Consider the following 19,368-nt stretch of genomic DNA (forward strand, 5'->3'; position numbering starts at 1 on the left):
CATTCCTACCAGCAGTGCAGGAAGGTTCCCCTTTCTCTACATTCTCACCAAAACTTGCCGTTTGTGGATTTATTGATGATAGCCATTATGACAGGTCTGAGGTAATATCTCATTGTGGTTTTAATTTGCATTTCTCTGATTATTAGTGATGTTGAGTATCTTTTCACATGTCTATTGGCCACCTGTATGTCCTCTTTGGAGAAATGTCTATTCAGGTCCTCGACCCATTTTTAAATTGGATTCTTTGGTATTTTTTGGTGTTGAGTTGTATGAGTTCTTTATAAATTTTGGATATTAAACCCTTTTGGATATATCATTGGCAAATGTGTTCTCCCATTCAGTAAGTTGTCTTTTCATTTTTTTATGGTTTCCTTTGCTGTGCAAAAACATATAGTCCCATTTATTTATTTCTTCTTTTGTTTCTCTTGCTAAAGGAGACATATCAGAAAAATATTGCCAAGAAAAATGTCAGAGATTTTACTGTCATTGTTTTCTCTAAGAATTTTATGATTTTGCATCTTACATTTAATTCTTTAGTCCATTTTGAGTTTTTTCTTGTAAATGGTACAAGAAGGTGGTCATTTTTTTTTTTGCATATATCTGTCCAATTTTTCAACACCATTTGTTGAATAAACTGTCTTAAACCTCATTGCATGTTTATGCCTCCTTTGCGAAATACTAACTGACCAAGGAGATGTAAACTTATTTCTGGCTTCTCTATTTTGTTCCATTAATCTGTGTGTCCCTTCTTATGTCTGTATAATGCTCTTTTGATTACTGTAACCTTGTAGCATAGCTTGATATCAGGTAGCATCATTCTCCTAATTTCATTTCTTCTCAAGATTTCTGTGCCTATTTGAGGTCTATTGTGATTTCATATAGATTTTTGAATTATTTGTTCTAGTTCTGTGAAAAATGCCACTGGTGTTTTGATAGGAATTGCATTGAATCTATAGATTGCTTTGGGTAGTATGGATATTTTAACAACGTTAATTCTTTCTATCCATGAGCACAGTATATACTTCCATTTATTTGTGTACTTTTCAATTCTTTCTTCAATGTTTTATAATTTTCTGTACACCAGGTCTTTTACTTCCTTTGTTAAATTTATTCTTAGGAATATTTTTTGTTGTTGCAATTGTAAATGGGATTGTTTTCTCAGTTTCTTCATTATTAGTGTATAAAAATACAACCAATTTCTGAATATATATTTTATATCCTTCTATCTTACTGAATTCATTTATAAGTTTTTGGTGCAATCTTTAGGATTTTATATATACAGTACCATGTCATCTGCAAATAATGACAGTTTTATTTCTTCCTTTCTGATTTGGATGACTTGTATTTCTTTTTCTGGTCTGATTGCTATGGCTAGGACTTCCAATACTATGTAGAATAAGACTGGTAAAAGTAGACATGTCTGTACTTTTCCTGACCTAAAGGGAAACATTTTTAGTTTCTCTGCATTAAATATGATGTTAGCGCCCTGGCCGGTTGGCTCAGTGGTAGAGCGTAAGCCTGGCGTGCAGAAGTCCCGGGTTCGATTCTCGGCCAGGGCACACAGGAGAAGCGCTCATCTGCTTCTCCACCCCTCCCACTCTCCTTCCTCTCTGTCTCTCTCTTCCCCTCCCGCAGCCGAGGCTCCATTGGAGCAAAGATGGCCCGGGCGCTGGGCATGGCTCCTTGGCCTCTGCCCCAGGCGCTAGAGTGGCTCTGGTCGCGGAAGAGCGACGCCCGGGAGGGGCAGAGCATCGTCCCCTGGTGGGCAGAGCGTCGCCCCCCAGTGGGCGTGCCGGGTGGATCCCGGTCCGGTCGGGCGCATGCGGGAGTCTGACTGTCTCTCCCCGTTTCTAGCTTCGGAAAATACAAAAAAAAAAAAAAAAAAATGATGTTAGCTGTGGGTTTGTAATATATGGCCTATATTATATTGAGGTATATTCCCTCTATTTACACTTTGTTAAGAGTGTTTATCATAAATAGGTATTGGTTTTGCCAAATGCTCCTCTGCATCTTTTGATATGATCATATGGTTTTTTCTTCTTTTTCTTTTCTTTATTTATTTACTCATTAAATTATTATTAATTTTAATTTATTGTGTTAATATGGATTCAAGTGTCCCACTCAATATAACACCCTTACTCCCCACCCCCATGTCCCTCATTACATCCCTTTTGTCCCCTTCTCCCTAATTCCCTCCCCCATTCCCTCTGGGATTTGCTGTCCTGTTATCTGTATCTGTGTGTTCGGTATATATACTGATATAATTTCACTAATCTTTTTACCTACTTTGATCCTATCCCCTCATTCCCCTTTCCTCTGACAGCTGTACCTCTGTCTCTATTCCATTACTTGGTTCACTTTGTTCATTAGATTCCACATATAAGTTGAGATCATATTAATATTATATTTATTTTTTTTCCCTGGCTTATTTCACTTAGCATAATAATCTCCAGGTTCATCCATGCCATCACAAAAGGTAAGGCTTCCTTCTTTTTCATGGCTACATAGTATTCCATTGTGTATATGTGCCACAGTTTTTTAATCCACTCGTCCACTGATTGACACTTGGGCTGTTTCCAGATCTTGGCTACTGTAAACAATGCTGCAATAAACATGGGGATGCATATTTTCTTTTGAATCAGTGATTTAGTATTCTCAGGATATATTCCTAAAAGTGGGAGAGCTAGGTCAAAAGATAGGTCCATTTTTAATTTTTTGTGGAAACACCATACTCTTTTCTACAGTGGCTGCACCAGTCTGCATTTACACCAGCAGTGCAGGAGGGTTCCCTTTTCTCCACACTCTCACCAGCATGTATTGTGTGTTGATTTGTTAATGAGCGCCATTCTGACAGGTGTGAGGTGGTATCTCATTGTGGTTTTAATTTACATTTCTCTGATGATTAGTGATGTCGAACATTTTTTCATCTGAGTATTGGCTATCTGTATGTTCTCTTTGGAGAAGTGTCTATTCAGTTCTTTTGCCCATTTTTTAAGTGGATTGTTTACCTTCCTGGTGTTGAGTTTCAGAAGTTCTTTATAAATTTTGGTTATTAACCCCTTATCAAATATATTGGCGAATATGTTCTCCCATTGTGTGGGTTGTCTTTTTATTTTGTTAATGGTGTCTTTTGCTGTTCAAAAGCTTTTCAGTTTGATATAGACCCCTTTGTTTATTTTGTCTTTTATTTCACTTGCCCGTGAAGATAAATTGGCAAAAATATTGCTACAAGAGATATCAGGGAGTGTACTGCCTATGTTTCCTTCCAAGATGTTTATGGTTTTGTGACTTACATTTAAGTTCTTTATCCATTTTGAGTTTATTTCTGTGAATAGTGTAATTTGGTGGTCTAGTTTCATTTTTGTGCATGTACCTGTCCAGTTTTCCCAACACCATTTGTTAAAGAGACTATCTTTACTCCATTGTAAAGATATCATTTGTCAAATATCATTTGACTATAAAGCCATGGGTTTATTTCTAGGTTCTCTGTTCTGTTCCATTGATCTATATGCCTGTTCTTATGCTAGTACCAGGCTGTTTTGATTACTATGTCCTTGTAGTATAAATTGATATCAGGAAGCATAATACCTCCCACTTTAAACCTCATTTTCAAGATTGCTGAGACTATTTTTGGGTTCCATATAAATTTTTGGAGTATTCTATATCTTTGAAGTATGCCATTGGTATTTTCATACGAATTGCATTGAATTTATAGATGACTTTGCATAATATAGACATTTTAATGATATTTATTCTTTCTATCCATGAACACAGTATATTCTTCTACTTGTTTGTATCTTCCTGATTTCTTTTTGCAATGTCATATAATTTTCTGAGTACAAGTCTTTTACCTCCTTGGTAAAATTTACTCCAAGGTACTTTATTTATTTTTTGTTGCACTAGTAAAGGGCATTGTTTCCTTACTTTCTCTTTCAGACAGTTTATTGGTGTATAAAAATTCCACTGACTTCTGAATATTAATTTCATATCCTGCCACATTGCCAAATTCATTTATCAGGTCTAGTAGTTTTTTTGTTTGTTTGTTTTGTTTTATTTTGTTTTTTTTTTTTTTGTATTTTTCTGAAGCTGGAAACGGGGAGAGACAGACAGAATCATGCATGCGCCCGACCGGGATCCACCCGGCACCCCCACCAGGGGGCGACGTTCTGCCCCTCTGGGGCGTCGCTCTGTTGCAACCAGAGCCACTCTAGCACCTGGGGCAGTGGCCAAGGAGCCATCCCCGCGCCCGGGCCATCTTTGCTCCAATGGAGCCTCGGCTGTGGGAGGGGAAGAGAGAGACAGAGAGGAAGGAGAGGGGGAGGGGTGGAGAAGCAGATGGGCGCTTCTCCTATGTGCCCTGGCCAGGAATCAAACCCGGGACCTCTGCACGCCAGGCCGATGCTCTACCACTGAGCCAACTGGCCAGGGCCTAGTCTAGTAGTTTTTTGACTGAGACTTTAGGGTTTTCTTTGTACAGTATCATGTCATCAGCAAATAATGATAGTTTACTTTTTTTTCTAATTTGGATGCCTTTTATTTCTTCTTGTCTGATTTCCATTGCTAGGACTTCCAAAACTATGTTGAATAAGAGTGGTGAAAGGGGGCATCCTTGCCTTGTTCCTGATCTTAAGGGGATTTCTTTTCATTTTTGCCCATTGAGTATGATGTTGGCTGTGGGTTTGTCATAGATGGCCTTTATTATGTTGAGGTATGTTCCCTGTATTCCCACTTTGCTGAGAGTTTTGATCATAAATCGGTGCTGGATTTTATTAAATGCTTTTCTGCATTTATTGATATAGTCATGTGACTTGTATCCTTCCTTTTGTTTATGTGATGAATCACATTGATTGATTTGCAAATATTGTACCAGCCTTGCCTCCTCAAAATAAATCCCACTTGATCATGATGCATGACTTTTTAAATGTATTGCTGGATCTGGTTTGCTAATATTTTGTTGAGAATTTTAGCGTCTATGTTCATCAGGAATATTGGCTTATAGTTCTCTTTCTTTGTAGTGTCTTTTCTTGGTTTTAGAGTGAGGATAATGCTTGCCTCCTAAAAGGAGCTTGGAAGTCTTCCCTTCTCTTTAATTTTTTGAAATAGCTTGAGAAGGATAGGTGTTAGTTCTTTTTTGAATGTTTGGTAAAAATCGCCTGTGAAGCCATCCAGTCCAGGACTTTTGTTTGTTGCGAGTTTTTTTTTTTACAACTGTTTCTATTTCATTTCTTGTAATTGGACTGTATTAAGTTTTTTGATTCTTCCAGATTGAGTTTTGGAAGACAGTATGTTTCTAGGAATTTATCCATTTCACCTACGTTGTCCAATTTATAGATCTTCATAGTATTTTCTTACAGTTCTTTGTATTTCTGCAGTGTCAGTTGTTACTTCTCCACTTTCATTTCTAATTTTATTTATTTGAGTCCTCTCTCTCTTTTTTTTCTTAAAGAAGTTTTATTTTTACAAGAGACAAGAAAAGATGATAGAAAAACTTAAAATTATATATAAAAAATCAGATATAAGGAAACTACAAGAAGAGCCCTAGCATTAGCTCACAAGGGCCTCAGGTTATCACGTAGCGGGTGAGTCCTCCTCCTCCAACCTCTGACAGCCGCCAGCAGTGCTGTAAGATATTGAGCATCACGTGAAACCTCTTGTCAACTTTCAAAGCTGTGAACTCCTTTATGTCAGCTTCCACTATAAAATAATGACCTTTGGTATCCTTTGTTTCTTTATCAATGAATCTGTGATAGAGATTTCTGTTCACAGAACTCATAGTGGACTTCTTTGGGTGATGTAGGATCTTATATTTACTAACTATTGCTTTGTTGATTTCTTTAATAACATCATTAATTTGACAATAGGTTAAGCGGGATTTCATGTACATAGGAATGCCATTAAACTCCTCAGACGTTATAAATGGCATTTCTTTAATATTTCTTTGCTTTTTAGAGGGCTTCTTTGTAGCTGCTGGATCCTCAACCCTGATAGGTCCTTCATGGTCATCTGATACGTTAACAAAGTTCTGGGTTATTGTGACTTGAGGCAAATGGGGAGGAATGTTTTCTTTGAGATGTTCCACATCTTTGTAATCTTCTTCAAGAGATTCATAGAGTTCCTCTAATTCCCCATCTGCCAACATGGCTTCTTATTCCTCTCTGCACAAACTGGCTTCTCTCTCCTTCCCTTCCATCTAGGCTTCTTTCTCTTCTTCTTCCATGCAAACTTTTCTTGGAGTCTTTTTTTTTTTTTTGATGAGTCCAGTTAAAAGTTTGTCAGCCTTGTTTACCTTTTCAAAGAACCAGCTCTTGGTTTCATTGATCTTCTGTATTTTTTTTTTTAGCCTTTATGTCATTTATTTTCACTCTGATCTTTATTATTTTCTTCCTTGTACTTTCTCTGGGCTTTATTTTTTGTTGTTTTTCTAGTTATTTTAGATGCAGTGTTAAGTTGTTCATTTGAGCTTTTTCTTCTTAAGTATGTCTGTAATGCTATGAAGTTCCCTTTCGGACTCATTTTGCTGTATCCCATACATTTAGAGCTGTTGTTCTTTTTCTATTTGTTTCAAGGAAATTTTTGATTTCTTCCTTGATCTCATTGTTAACTTATTCAGTATTTAATAACATGCTATTTACCCTCCAAGTGTTTGAATGCTTTTCAGTTTTTCTATTGTAGTTGATTTCTAGTTTCATGCTATTGTGATCGGAGAAGATGCTTGATATGATTTCAGTCTTCTTATACTTATTGAGATTTGTTTTGTGTCCTAACATGTGGTCTATCCTAAAGAATGTACCATGAACACTTGAAAAGAATGTATATTCTGCTGCTTTAGGGTGAAAGGTTCTGAAGATATCTATTAAATCCCATTGATCTAGTGTGTAACTTAAAGGCCACTATTTCTTTGTTAATTTTCTGTCTGGACAATCTATCCATTGATGTTAGTAGGGTATTAAGATTCCCTACTATTACAGTATTGCTGTCATTCTTGCCCTTTATGTTCACCAAAATCTGCTTTATATATTTAGATGCTCCTATATTAGATGCATAGCTATTTACAATGGTTATATCCTCCTATTGTATTGCTCTCTTTATCATTATCTAGTGAGCTTCTTTATCCCTTACTATAACCTTTGTTTAAAAGTCTGTTTTATCAGATATAGGTATTGCTTCCCAAGCTTTTATTTCATTGCCATTTGCATGAAATACTTTTTCTATCCTTTTACTTTTAGTCTATGTGTATCTTTAGTTCTGATGTGGGTCTCTTATAGACAGCATATGTACGGGGCCTGTTTTCTTATCCATGCAGCTACTCTATGTCTTTTGATTGGAGCATTTAATCCATTTACATTTAAAGTTGTTATTGTATGTACTTATTTATTGCTATTTTATTCTTTAAATCTACAATCCTGTTTTTCTCAATTTCCTTTTTTCCTTTGCTCTTTTTATAGCAGGCCCCTTAACATTTCTTGCAGTACTGGTTTGGTTGTAATGAATTCCTTGGGTTTTGCTTTTTTTTTTTTTTTTTTTTTGGTCTGGGAAGCTTTTAATTATTTCTTCTATTTTAAATAATAGCCTGGCTGGATAAAGAAGTGTTGGTTGTAGTTTATTTTTTATCATTATTATTCATTTTAATGGGGTGACATTAAAATTGTCTTCTGTCACCTTCTATCTCATTTTCTCTGTGCCCCTCCCCTCCCCCCAAACCCTCCCTCCACTTCCCACCCCCCGGTTACCGCCACACTCTTGTCCATGTCTCTGAGTCTCATTTTTATGTCCCACTTATGTATGTATGGAATCATATAGTGTTTAGTTTTTTCTGATTTACTTATTTCACCAGTATAATGTTATCAAGGTCCATCCATGTTGTTGTAAATGATCCAATGTCATCATTTCTTATGACTAGTATATATGTACCAAAGCTTTTTATTATTTTTATAAATTTTAATGGGGTGACATTGATAAATCAGGGTACATATATTCAGAGAAAACATCTCCAGATTATTTTGACATTTGATTATGTTGCATACCACTCACCCAAAGTCAAATTGTCCTCCGTCACCTTCTATCTGGATTTCTTTGTGACCCTCTCCTTCCCCCACGTCTGCCCTCTCCTTCCTCCCCACCCTCCACCCTGGTTACCATCACATTCTTGTCAATGTTTCTGAGTATCATTTTTATGTCCTATCTATATATGCAATCATATAGTTCTTAGTTTTTTCTAATTTACTTATTTCACTCCATATAATGTTATCAAGGTCCATCCATGTTATTGTAAATGATCCGATGTCATCATTTCCTATGGCTGAGTAGTATTCCATAGTATATATGTACCAAAACTTTTTAATCCATTCGTCCACTGATGGATACTTGGGCTGTTTCCAGATCTCTGCTATTGTGAACAATGATGCCATAAACATGGGGGTGCATTCCTCCTTTTGGAACAGTGCTATAGTATTCTTAGGGTATATTCCTAAAAGTGGTATAACTGGGTCAAAAGGCAGCTTGATTTTTAATTTTTTGAAGAATCTCTATACTGTTTTCCACAGTGGCTGCACCAGTCTGCATTCCCGCCAGCAGTGCAGGAGGGTTCCCTTTTCTCCATATCCTCACTAGCTCTTATTCTGTGTTGTTTTGTTGATGAGTGCCATTCTGACTGGTGTGAGGTGATATCTCACTGTGGTTTTAATTTGCATTTCTCTAATGATTAGTGATGTTTAGCATTTTTTCATATGCCTATTGGCCATCTGTATGTCCTCTTTGGAGAAGTGTCTATTCATTTCTTTTTCCAATTTTTTGATTGGATTGTTTGTCTTTCTGGTATTAAGTTTTACAAGTTTGTTTTTTTTTATAAATTTTGGTTATTAATCCTTTATCAGATATATTGTCAAATAAGTTCTCCCATTGTATAGTTTTTCTTTTTATTCTGTTCTTATTGTCTTTAGCTGTGCAAGAGCTTTTTAGTTTGATATAATCCCATTTGTTTATCCTGTCTTTTATTTCACTTGCCCATGGAGATAAACTAACAAATATATAGCTGTGAGAGGTATCGTAGAGTTTACTTCCTATGTTTTCTTCTAAGATGCTTATGGTTTCATGGCTTACATTTAAGTCTTTTATTCATTTTGAGTTTATTTTTGTGAATGTTGTAAGTTTGTGTCTAGTTTCATTTTTTTTGCAGGTAGATGTCCAATTCTCCCAACATCATTCATATTTTTCTTATAAATTTTAATGGGGTGACATTGATAAATCAGTGTACATATGTTCAGAGAAAACATCTATAGGTTATTTTGACATTTGATTATGCTGTATTTCCATCACCCAATGTCCAATTGTCTTCCGTCACCTTCTAACTGGTTTTCTTTGTGCCCCTTCCCTCCCCCAACCCCCTCCCTCTCCTTTCCCCCAGCCTGTAACCCCACACTCTTGTCCATGTCTCTGAGTCTCATTTTTATGTCCCACCTATGTATGGAATAACATAGTTCTTAGTTTTTTTTTATTTACTTATTTTGCTCAGTATAATGTTATAAAGGTCCATCCATGTTGTTGTAAATGATCCGATGTCATCATTTCCTATGGCTGAGTAGTATTCCATAGTATATATGCACCAAAGCTTTTTAATTCACTTATCCACTGATGGACACTTGGGCTGTTTCCAGATCTTCACTATTGTGAACAATGCTGCCACAAACATGGGGGTGCATTTCTTTTTTTAAAACAGGTCTATGGTGTTCTTGGGGTATAATCCTAAAAGAGCTATAGCTAGGTCAAAATACAGTTCGATTTTTAAGTTTTTGAGGAATCTCTATACTGTTCTCCATAGTGGCTGCACCAGTCTGCATTCCCACCAGCAGTGTAGGAGGGTTCTCTTTTCTCCACATCCTCACCAGCACTTATTCTGTGTTGTTTTGTTGATGAGCGCCATTCTGACTGGTATGAGATGATACCTCATTGTGGTCTTAATTTGCATAACTCTAATGGTTAGTGATGTTGAGCTTTTTTTCATAAGCCTATGGCCATTTCTAAGTCCTCTTTGGAGAAGTGTCTATTCATTTCCTTTTCCCATTTTTTGATTGGATTGTTTGTCTTCCTGGTGCTGAGTTTTACAAGTTCTTTATAAATTTTGGTTATTAACCCCTTATCAGACATATTATCAAATATATTCTCCCATTATGTAGTTTGTCTTTTTATTCTGTTCTTATTGTCTTTAGCTGTGCAAAAGCTTTTTAGTTTGATATAGTCCTATTTGTTTATCCTGTCTTTTATTTCACTTGCTCATGGAGATAAATTGGCAAATATATTGCTACGAGAGAGGTCAGAGAGCTTACTGTCTATGTTTTCTTCTAAGATGCTTATGGTTTTATGGCTTACATTTAAGTCTTTTATTCATTTTGAGTTTATTTTTGTGTAAGTTTGTGGTCTAGTTTCATTTTTTTGCAGGTAGCTGTCCAATTTTCCCAACACCATTTGTTAAAGAGGCTGTCTTTATTCCATTGTATGCTTTCCCCTCCTTTGTTAAATATCAGTTGTCCATAAAGGTGTGGGTTTATTTCTGGGTTCTCAGTTCTGTTCCATTGATCTATATGCCTGTTCTTATGCCAGTACCAAGCTGTTTTGAGTACAGAGGCCTTGAAGTATAACTTGATATCAGGAAGTGTGATACCTCCCACTTTATTTTTTCTTTTCGAGATTCCTGAGGCTATTTGTGTTTTTTTTGTTTTGTTTACATATAAGTCTTTGGAATATGTGTTCTATATCTTTGAATTATGTCATTGGTATTTTATTCGGTATTGCATTGAATTTATAAATTGCTTTAAGTAATATAGACATTTTAATGATATTTATTCTTCCTAACCATGAGCACAGTATTTGCTTCCACTTGTTTGTATCTTCCTTGATTCCTTTTATCAGTGTTTTGTAATTTTCTGAGTACAAGTCTTTAATCTCCTTGGTTAAATTTACTCCTAGGTACTTTATTTTTTTGGTTGCACTAATGAAGGGGATTGCCTTCTTAATTTCTCTTCCTGACAGTTCATTTTTGGTGTATAAAAATGCCTCTGATTTCTTTTTTTCTTTTTTTTTTTTTTTGCCTCTGATTTCTGAGAATTACTTTTATATCCTGCCACCTTGCTGAATTCATTTATCAGGTCCAGGAGTTTTTTTACTAAGACTTTAGGGTTTTCTATATACAATATCATATCATCTACAAATAATGATAGGTTTACTTGTTCTTTTCCAATTTCGATGCCTTTTATTTCTTCTTCTTGTCTGATTGCTGTGGCTAGGACTTTCAGGACTATGTTGAATAAAAGTGGTGAAAGGGGGCACCCCTGCCATCTTCCTGATCTTAAGGGGATTGCTTTTAATTTTGCCCATAGACTATGATGTTGGCTGTGGGTTTGTCATAGATGGCCCTTATCATGTTGAGGTATGTCCCCTGTGTTCTCACTTTGCTGAGAATTTTAATCATGAATGGGTGCTGGACTTTATCAAATGCTTTTTCTGCATCTGTTGAAATTATCATATGGTTTTTCTCCTTCCTTTTTTTTTTTTTTTTTTGTAATTTTCTGTAGTTGGAAATGGCGAGGCAGTCAGACAGACTCCCGCATGAGCCCGACCAGGATCCACCTGGCATGCCCATCAGGGAGCGATGATCTGCCCATCTGAGACGTCACTGTACCGCAATCAGAGCCATTCTAGCGCCTGAGGCAGAGGCCACAGAGCCATCCTCAGCACCTGGTGGTGCTCCAAATGGAACTCCAATGGAGTCTTGGCTGTGGGAGAGGAAGAGTGAGATAGAGAGGAAGGAGAGGGGGAGGGGTGGTGAAGCAGATGGGCACTTCTCCTGTGTGCCCTGGCCGGGAATTGAACCCGGGACTACCACACGCCAGGCCGACACTCTACCACTGAGCTAACTGGCCAGGGCCCTCTTCCTTTTGTTTATGTGATGAATCACATTGATTGATTTGTGAATATTGTACCAGCCTTGCGTTAATCCCACTTGATCATGATGTACGACTTTTTTTCATATATTGCTGGATCTGGTTTGCTAATATTTTGTTGAGGATTTTAGCGTCTAAATTCATCATGGATATTGGCCTATAATTTTTTTTCTTTGTGTTGTCTTTTTCTGGTTTTGGAATCAGAATTATACTTGTGTCATAAAAGGATCTTGGAAGCCTTCCTTCCCCTTCCCCTTGAATTTTTTGTAATAGCTTGGAAGGATAGGAGTTATTTTTTCTTTGAATATTTGGTAGAATTCACTTGTGATACCATCAGGCCCAGGACTTTTCTTTTTTGGGAGTTTTTTTTGTTTTGTTTTGTTTTTTGTTTTACAGAGACAGAGAGAGAGTCAGAGAGAGGGATAGATAGAGACAGACAGAAAGGAACGGAGAGAGATGAGAAGCATCAATTATTAGTTTTTCATTACGACACCTTAGTTGTTTATTGATTGCTTTCTCATATGTGCTTTGTCCGTGGGCCTTCAGCAGATGGAGTAACCCCTTGCTCTAACCAGCGACCTTGGGCTCAAGCTGGTGAGCCTTGCTCAAACCAGATGAGCCCACGCTCAAGCTGGCGACCTCGGGGTCTCAAACCTGGGTTCCTCTGCATCCCAGTCTGACTCTTTATGCACTGCACCACCGCCTGTTCAGGCTGTTCGCAGTTTTTTGATAACTTTTTTTTTTTATCTCATTTGTTGTACTTGGTCTGTTAAGGTTTTCTGATTCTTTCAGATTAATTTTTGGATGAGTATATGTTTTAAGGAATTGTCCATTTCATCTAGGTTGTCTAATTTTTTGGTATACAGTTTTTCATAGTATTTTTTTACAATATTTTGTATTTCTGTTGTGTTAGTTGTTATTTCTCCAATCTCATTTCTAATTTTATTTATTTGAATCCTCTCTCTTTTTTTCTTGGTCAGTCTGGTTAAAAGTGCATCGATCTTGTTTAGCTTTTCAAAGAACCAGCTCCTGGTTTCATTAATCCTCTGTATTATTTCTTTAGCCTTTATGTCATTTATTTCTGCTCTGATCTTTATTATTTCCTTCCTTCTACTAGCTCTGGGCTTTACTTGCTGTTCTTTTTCTAGTTCTTTTAGATGCAGGGTTAAGTTGTTTATTTGAGCTTTTTCTAGCTTTTTAAGGTATGCCTGTAATGCTATGAACTTCCTTCTCAGGATTGCTTTTGCTGTGTCCCATAAATTTTGAGTTGATGTATGCTCATTATCATTCATTTCTAGGAATATCTTTATTTCTTCTTTGATCTCATTGTTAATTCATTCGTTATTTAATAACATGCTATTTAGTTTCCAAGTGTTTGAGTATTTTTCAGTTTTTCTGTTGTCATTGATTTCTAGTTTCATGCCATTGTGATCAGAGAACATGCTTGATAATGATTTCAATCTTCTTAAATTTGTTGAGACTGTTTTGTGTCCTAACATGTGGTCTATCCTAGATAATGTACCATGAGCACTTGAAAAGAATGTATATTCTGCTATTTAGGGTGAAAGGTTCTGAAGATATCTGTTAAATTCAATGATCTAGGATATCCTTTAAGTCTGTTGTTTCTTTGTTAATTTTTTTTTTTTTTTGTGGATCTACTAGTGATGTTAGTGGTGTATTGAAATTTCCTACTATTATAGTATTGCTGTTGATCTTGCCCTTTATATCCATCAAAGTCTGCTTTATATATTTAGGTTCTCGTATATTAGGTGCATAGATATTTATAATGGTTATATCTTCCTGTTGGATTGCTCCCTATATTATTATGTATTGACCTTCTTTATCTCTTACTATAGCCATTGTTTTAAAGTCCATTTTGTCTGATATAAGTATTGCTACCCCAGCTTTTTTCTCATTTCTATTTGTGTGAAATATTTTTTTTCATCCTTTTACCTTCAGTCTATGTACATATTTTGTTTTAAGGTGTGTCTCTTGTAGATAGCATATGTATTGGTCCTGTTTTCTTTCTTTCTTTTTTTTTTTTTTGTAATTTTCTGAAGTTGCAAACGGGCAGGCAGTCGTCAGACAGACTCCTGCATGTGTCCGAACGGTATCCACCCGGCCTACCCACCAGGGTGCGATGCTCTGCCCATCTGGGGCATTGCTCTCTTGCAACCAGGGCCATTCTAGCACCTGAGGTAGAGGCCATAGAGCCATCCTCAGCGCCTGGGCCAATTTACTCCAATGGAGCCTCGGCTGTGGGAGAGGAAGAGAGACACAGAGAGCAAAGAGAGGGGGAGGGGTGGAGAAGCAGATGAGTGCTTCTCCTGTGTGCCCTGGCCTGGAATCAAACCCGGGACTCCTGTACGCCAGTCCAACACTCTACCACTGAGCCAACTGGCCAGGGCAGGTCCTGTTTTCTTATTCACTCAGCTACCCTGTGTTTTTTGATTGGATCATTTAATCCATTTACATTTAAAGTTATTATTGATATGTAATTGTTTATTGCCATTTTATTCTTTAAAACTGTATTCCTCTTTTGCTATATTCTTTTTCCCCTTTGATCTGTTTATAACAGGCCCCTTAGCATTTTGTGCTGCATCGGTTTGGTTTTAGTGAATTCCTTGACATTTTTTTGTCTGGGAAGCTTTTTATTTCTCCTTCAATTTTAAACAATAGCCTTGCTGGATAAAGTCTTGGTTTTAGGCTCTTGTTCTGCATTACTTTGAGTATGTCTTGCCATTCCCTTCTGGCCTCAAGTGTTTCTGTTAAGAAGTCAGATGTCATTCTTATGGGGGCTCCCTTGTAGGTAGCCTTTTTTTCTCTAGCAGCTTTTAATATTTTCTCTTTATCACTTAGCTTCGGTATTTTAATTATGACGTGTCTTGGTGTTGATTTCTTTGGGTTTCTCTTTAGTGGAGTTCTGTGTGCTTCTTGAACTTGTGAGAGGTTTTTCTGAATTGATTTAGGGAAGTTTTCAGCTATGATATGATTGAACAAAGTCACTATCACTTGTTCTTTCTCTTCTTCTTCAGGAACCCCTATGATATGGATGTTATTTCTCTTCATGTTGTCCCTGAGCTCTCTTAGAGTTTCCTCAGACTTTTTGAGTCTCTTTTCTTTTTTCTGCTCTGCTTCTGTGCCTTCCATTTATCTTGTCCTCTAACTCGCTGATTCAATCCTCAGCTTTATCCATCCTGCTTTTAATTCCTTCTATTGTGTTCTTCATTTCTGATATTGTTTTTGTCATTTCTGACTGATTCTTTTATATTATTTTAATATCCTGTTTTATATTTGCTATCTCTTTATTTAGATGTTCATAATGACCATCTATTGTTGTTCTTAGATCTTTGAGCATCCTAACAATAGTTATTTAAAACTCTGCATCTGGTAATTTGGTTATATTCGACTCATTCAGGTGTTTTTCAGGTGATTTCTCTTGATACATTTGTGTTGCATTTCTCTGCCTTTCAATTTTGTCTGTGTATAAGAAGGTTTTGGCCACTGGAGTCCAATGAGTGTTGCCTCTGTGTTCTATAGGTGTGGTCTGTCTGCAGGCCCCCCTCCCCCACTGCCCCTGCTGCCTAGGGCATTCTGGTATGGGTATTGCCAGTGCCAGCCTGCTGAAACTGTTGCTGTGGTTTCTGCCTCTCCTCTATGCAAGGGGCTGTGATCAATTCCCGGGTTTACAAGTTAGTGGCCTTGGCCTTTGCCCTGCTGCCACAGGTGGGGTTATGTGCTGCACCTGGCCACAAGCCTCAGCACTGCAGGCAGGGGTGAGAACCTTTGCTCAGTTGTGGGACTCCACCTGTTCTGGGCTTTTGCTCCACTCCCACTGATGGAGCCAGCTCATGCATTGGGCTGCAAGCACCGGTTCTGTGGGCCAGGCGAGGCTGCCCCCTTTCTCTGTGCCCTTGCTCTGTGGTGGGTCTCCACCCCTTCCAGGACTCCCACCCTTCCCCTCAGGCAGGTTTGCAGACAGGCCCGCAACTGGGCCTGATCACTTTTACACATTTCTTCCACCCCCACTGGGCAAGACTGAGCTCACACTCAGGCCTCAGTTGTGGCTGGCTGGCTTCTCCCCTTGCCAACAGAACCGCGCTTCCGCGTCCTGCCACCACCCGCCCTCTGGCAAGCCCTCAGCCATGTGGGTGGGGCTTTGCAGCTCAGACCCTAACATTCCATACTGTAGTCCCAAAAGCTTTCTTTTTCTCAGTGACTGTGCTCTGAGTGCCATGGGAGAGCTTGTTTGGCTGGTGTCCTGCTTCCCTTTGCTGGTATTGCTGTTTCAAGGGGAAATATTCACTTCAGATTTGGGGAGTGACTCGTCCCAGGGGTTAGGGTGGCTGTCCCTCAAAATGTTTCTCCCTGTGCCTCCTAGATTACACTCTCTTCCTACTGCTCTAGTCCTCTCTCCTCTCTCCTGTCCCCTGAAGCCCCAGGTGGGTGGTTGTTGGAGAGGTTTTCTGCACGGTCCCTTTAAGAAGCATCCTAGGTTTGAGAAATCTGTCTTTTTCTCACAAACAGTATCCTGACTTGTTTCACAGCTAAATACTGTCCATATGTCTCTTCTAGTTTATGGGAGTGTAGGCTTGGGCTTTGTTCCTGGGGCTCCGATCCCTCCCCTCTCAGCTAATCTCACTTCCCGCCACGCGAGTCTCTCCGAGCTGCTGTTTGCTCCCAAGAGCTGGGCAACCCTCTTCATGTTTCTGCTTTTCCTACCAGTCTCAGTGAGGCTTCTTTGGTGTTCCTTGGTTAAACAGTCCTCTTAGTTTAGTCCAAAGTTTGTTTTTTCAGATGATGGTTCTTAAAATTAAGTTGTAATCCACTTTGGTTCTGAGAGGTGGAAGTTGGTACGTCTTCCTACTCCATCGCCATCTTGCCGCTCCTCTTTGGTTGTAGTTTCTTGTTTTGCATCACTTTGAATATTTCTTGCCAATCCCTTCTGGGCTCAGATGTTTTTGTTGAGAAGTTGGATGTCATCCTTATGGGGGCTCCTCTGTAGGTAATTAACTACTATTCTCTTGCAAGTTTTAGTATTCTTTCTTTGTTTCTTAACTTTAGAACTTTAATTATGATGTGTCATGGTGTAAGCCTCTTGTGATTCCTTTCTAATTGGACTCTCTGTGCTTCTTGAACTTATGTGACTTTTTTCTTCATCAATTTAGGGAAATTTTCAACTATAATTTCTTCAAACAGGTTCTCTATTTCTTCTTCAGTCTCTTCTCCTTCAGGAACCTCTATGATGCAGATGTTTCTCTTCATGTTGTCACAAAGATCTCTTAGAGTTTCCTCAGTCTTTTTGGGCCTCTTTTCTTTCTGCTGCTCTGCTTCTGTGCTTTTGTTCATCTTGTCCTCTAAATCACTGATTTGATCCTCTGCTTCATCCAGCCTGCTGTTGATTCCTTCTAGTGCTGTTTTCATTTCTGATATTGTATTTGTCATTTCTGACTAGTACTTTTTTATGATTTCAAAGTCCTTTTTGATACTTGCTAACTTTTTATTTAGGTGCTTGCTCATTGTGTCTATCCATTGTTGCTCTAAGATCATTGAGCATCCTAAAAATTATTATTTTAAACTTTGCATCTGATAGTTTGGTTACTTCCATTTCATTTAGTTCTTTTTTTGGGGATTTCTCTTGTTGATTCATTTGAGTCACATTTCTCTGTCTGCCCAGTCTGTGTATTAGATAGCCCTGTCTGACTTTGAAATTTTTGTGTGGTCTTTATGAAGAAGATGGACTTGGTGGTACTGACCTCCAGGCCACCTGTTTTCCTTGTTCTAGGAATGCTTCTTAAGGGTACTATTTTTCTCTTTTTGTATTTGAGTATTGAATGCAATTGGTCCTTTTGTGGGTATGTTTATCCCTTTGGTTTGGCTGGCTCTAAGAGTCAACCTTTATCATGTATGTTACACACTGTGCAATGTCTGTCCTGTTGGGCATGTTTATTCTCCACAGTTTCTGGTGCCTGCTGGACTTCTCCTTTGGGCATGCTGCTTGTGTGGCTAGCTGCATCTAGGATTGATGCTGTCTGGCACCCATAACCAGTTCATTCTAGATTTTCTTGGGTTGGTGTTAGCTGTTGTTTGTAACCCACTGTGGGCAACCTGTCTGCAGCTACTATTCTTTTTGCTATTTGTTTCTGTGTTTTCTTTGCCTGGGTAGTGTGGGTGGGGCCAACCTTTGTATAAGAATTAGCTTCTTCCTGCTTAGAGATGACAGCAGCTCCATAAAGGTCCCAAGCTTCCTAAGATTTATCTCTACTTTTCAGCTGCTCCTCCTCCTCTTGCAGCTGCCTGGTCTTCCCACAGAGTCTTCTGTAGAAAGATATTCTGTGGGCTCAGACTGGCCTCACCAACCAACCACTCTACAGGTTGCATGCTTGGTGGGTTAGGGGAGCTGAAGTTTGAATACAATGTTAGTGGGATCCCTTACTTCGGGGGTCTCTTGGTCAGGAGCTCAGTCAAAGGAATGTGGCCCCTACTCCAGAGCATAATCCCTCAGTATTGCTGGATACTGAAATTTTATTTCTCCCCAACAAGGTGAGCATCAAGTTCAGTTTGAGTGTTGCTGACAGTTCCTTCTGCAGAAGTTCTTACAGCTGGTGAGACCCTAGTCTCATGGAGGAAGACTGAGATAGTTTTCTCCTGGGGCTGACTGTGCCTCCCTAGAAGGTGGCTAAGCCCCTTGACCAGATCCAACAATAGGCTCACAGGGACTCACATGTTAAATGTCCATGCTCCAAGCCTCTCTCCCTCCCCCGCTGTGGAATCTAGTCCTGCAGGGTAGGATATCCAGCACCCAGGCCAGCTGACTGTGAAACTCCACCCTATCCAATGCACATGAGCTGCTGGATATTAAGGGTTGTTAGGTCCTGAACCAATGCTCTCTGCAGATGGCCACTGGATGTGTCAGCCCTGGGCCTCCCTAGCAGGAACCCAGTGCAGACCAGTGGGAGACACTTTCTGTGAGTGGCCCTCAGAACCTTCTTGGAGCTACAAGCAGTCCAGAGTTTATGGCTGCCTCTGCTGGTTCCAGGTGTACATGGAAATACCAGGTTGCACACCTAGGCTGGCTTTTACCCACTCTGGGCCTGGAGGAAGGTCCACTTAAAATGCCAATGTTCTTGAGTCCTGTCTCCTGCAGTCTCTGTCTGCTGGTTGCTTGTTGGGCTTGAGCACTGAAAAAACCCTTGGTAGAGTCTAAAGCTGACGGCAATTCAAGGATTAGAAAGGATGCTAGGTGTGGCTTTGCCCCTTTTCCCCAGGTGTCAGTCTGTCCAGACTTTTTTCAGAGACCTCAGGAGGGTGTGGCCCCAGTAGTCTGGTAGGTGTGGCCTCTGAGACTCAGAGGTGTGGTCTGCCTGCACTCTGGACAGTTTATACTGAGTCTCCTGTGAGGCGAAAGGACGAGTCTTAGACTCAGGAGCCT

At 38.9% G+C, this 19,368-nt stretch overlaps 1 protein-coding gene and 1 pseudogene across 2 annotated transcripts in view; one reads left to right on the forward strand and one right to left on the reverse strand.

The window, feature by feature from the left end:
• Positions 1-19,368, forward strand: part of PLD1 (phospholipase D1) — a 315,252-nt gene that overhangs the window by 32,246 nt on the left and 263,638 nt on the right. The window lies entirely within an intron of this gene.
• LOC136311718 (spindle and kinetochore-associated protein 1 pseudogene) lies at positions 5,561-6,139 on the reverse strand (annotated as a pseudogene).

Source organism: Saccopteryx bilineata, chromosome 8, assembly GCF_036850765.1.
Source record: "Saccopteryx bilineata isolate mSacBil1 chromosome 8, mSacBil1_pri_phased_curated, whole genome shotgun sequence".
Lineage (NCBI taxonomy): Eukaryota > Metazoa > Chordata > Mammalia > Chiroptera > Emballonuridae > Saccopteryx > Saccopteryx bilineata.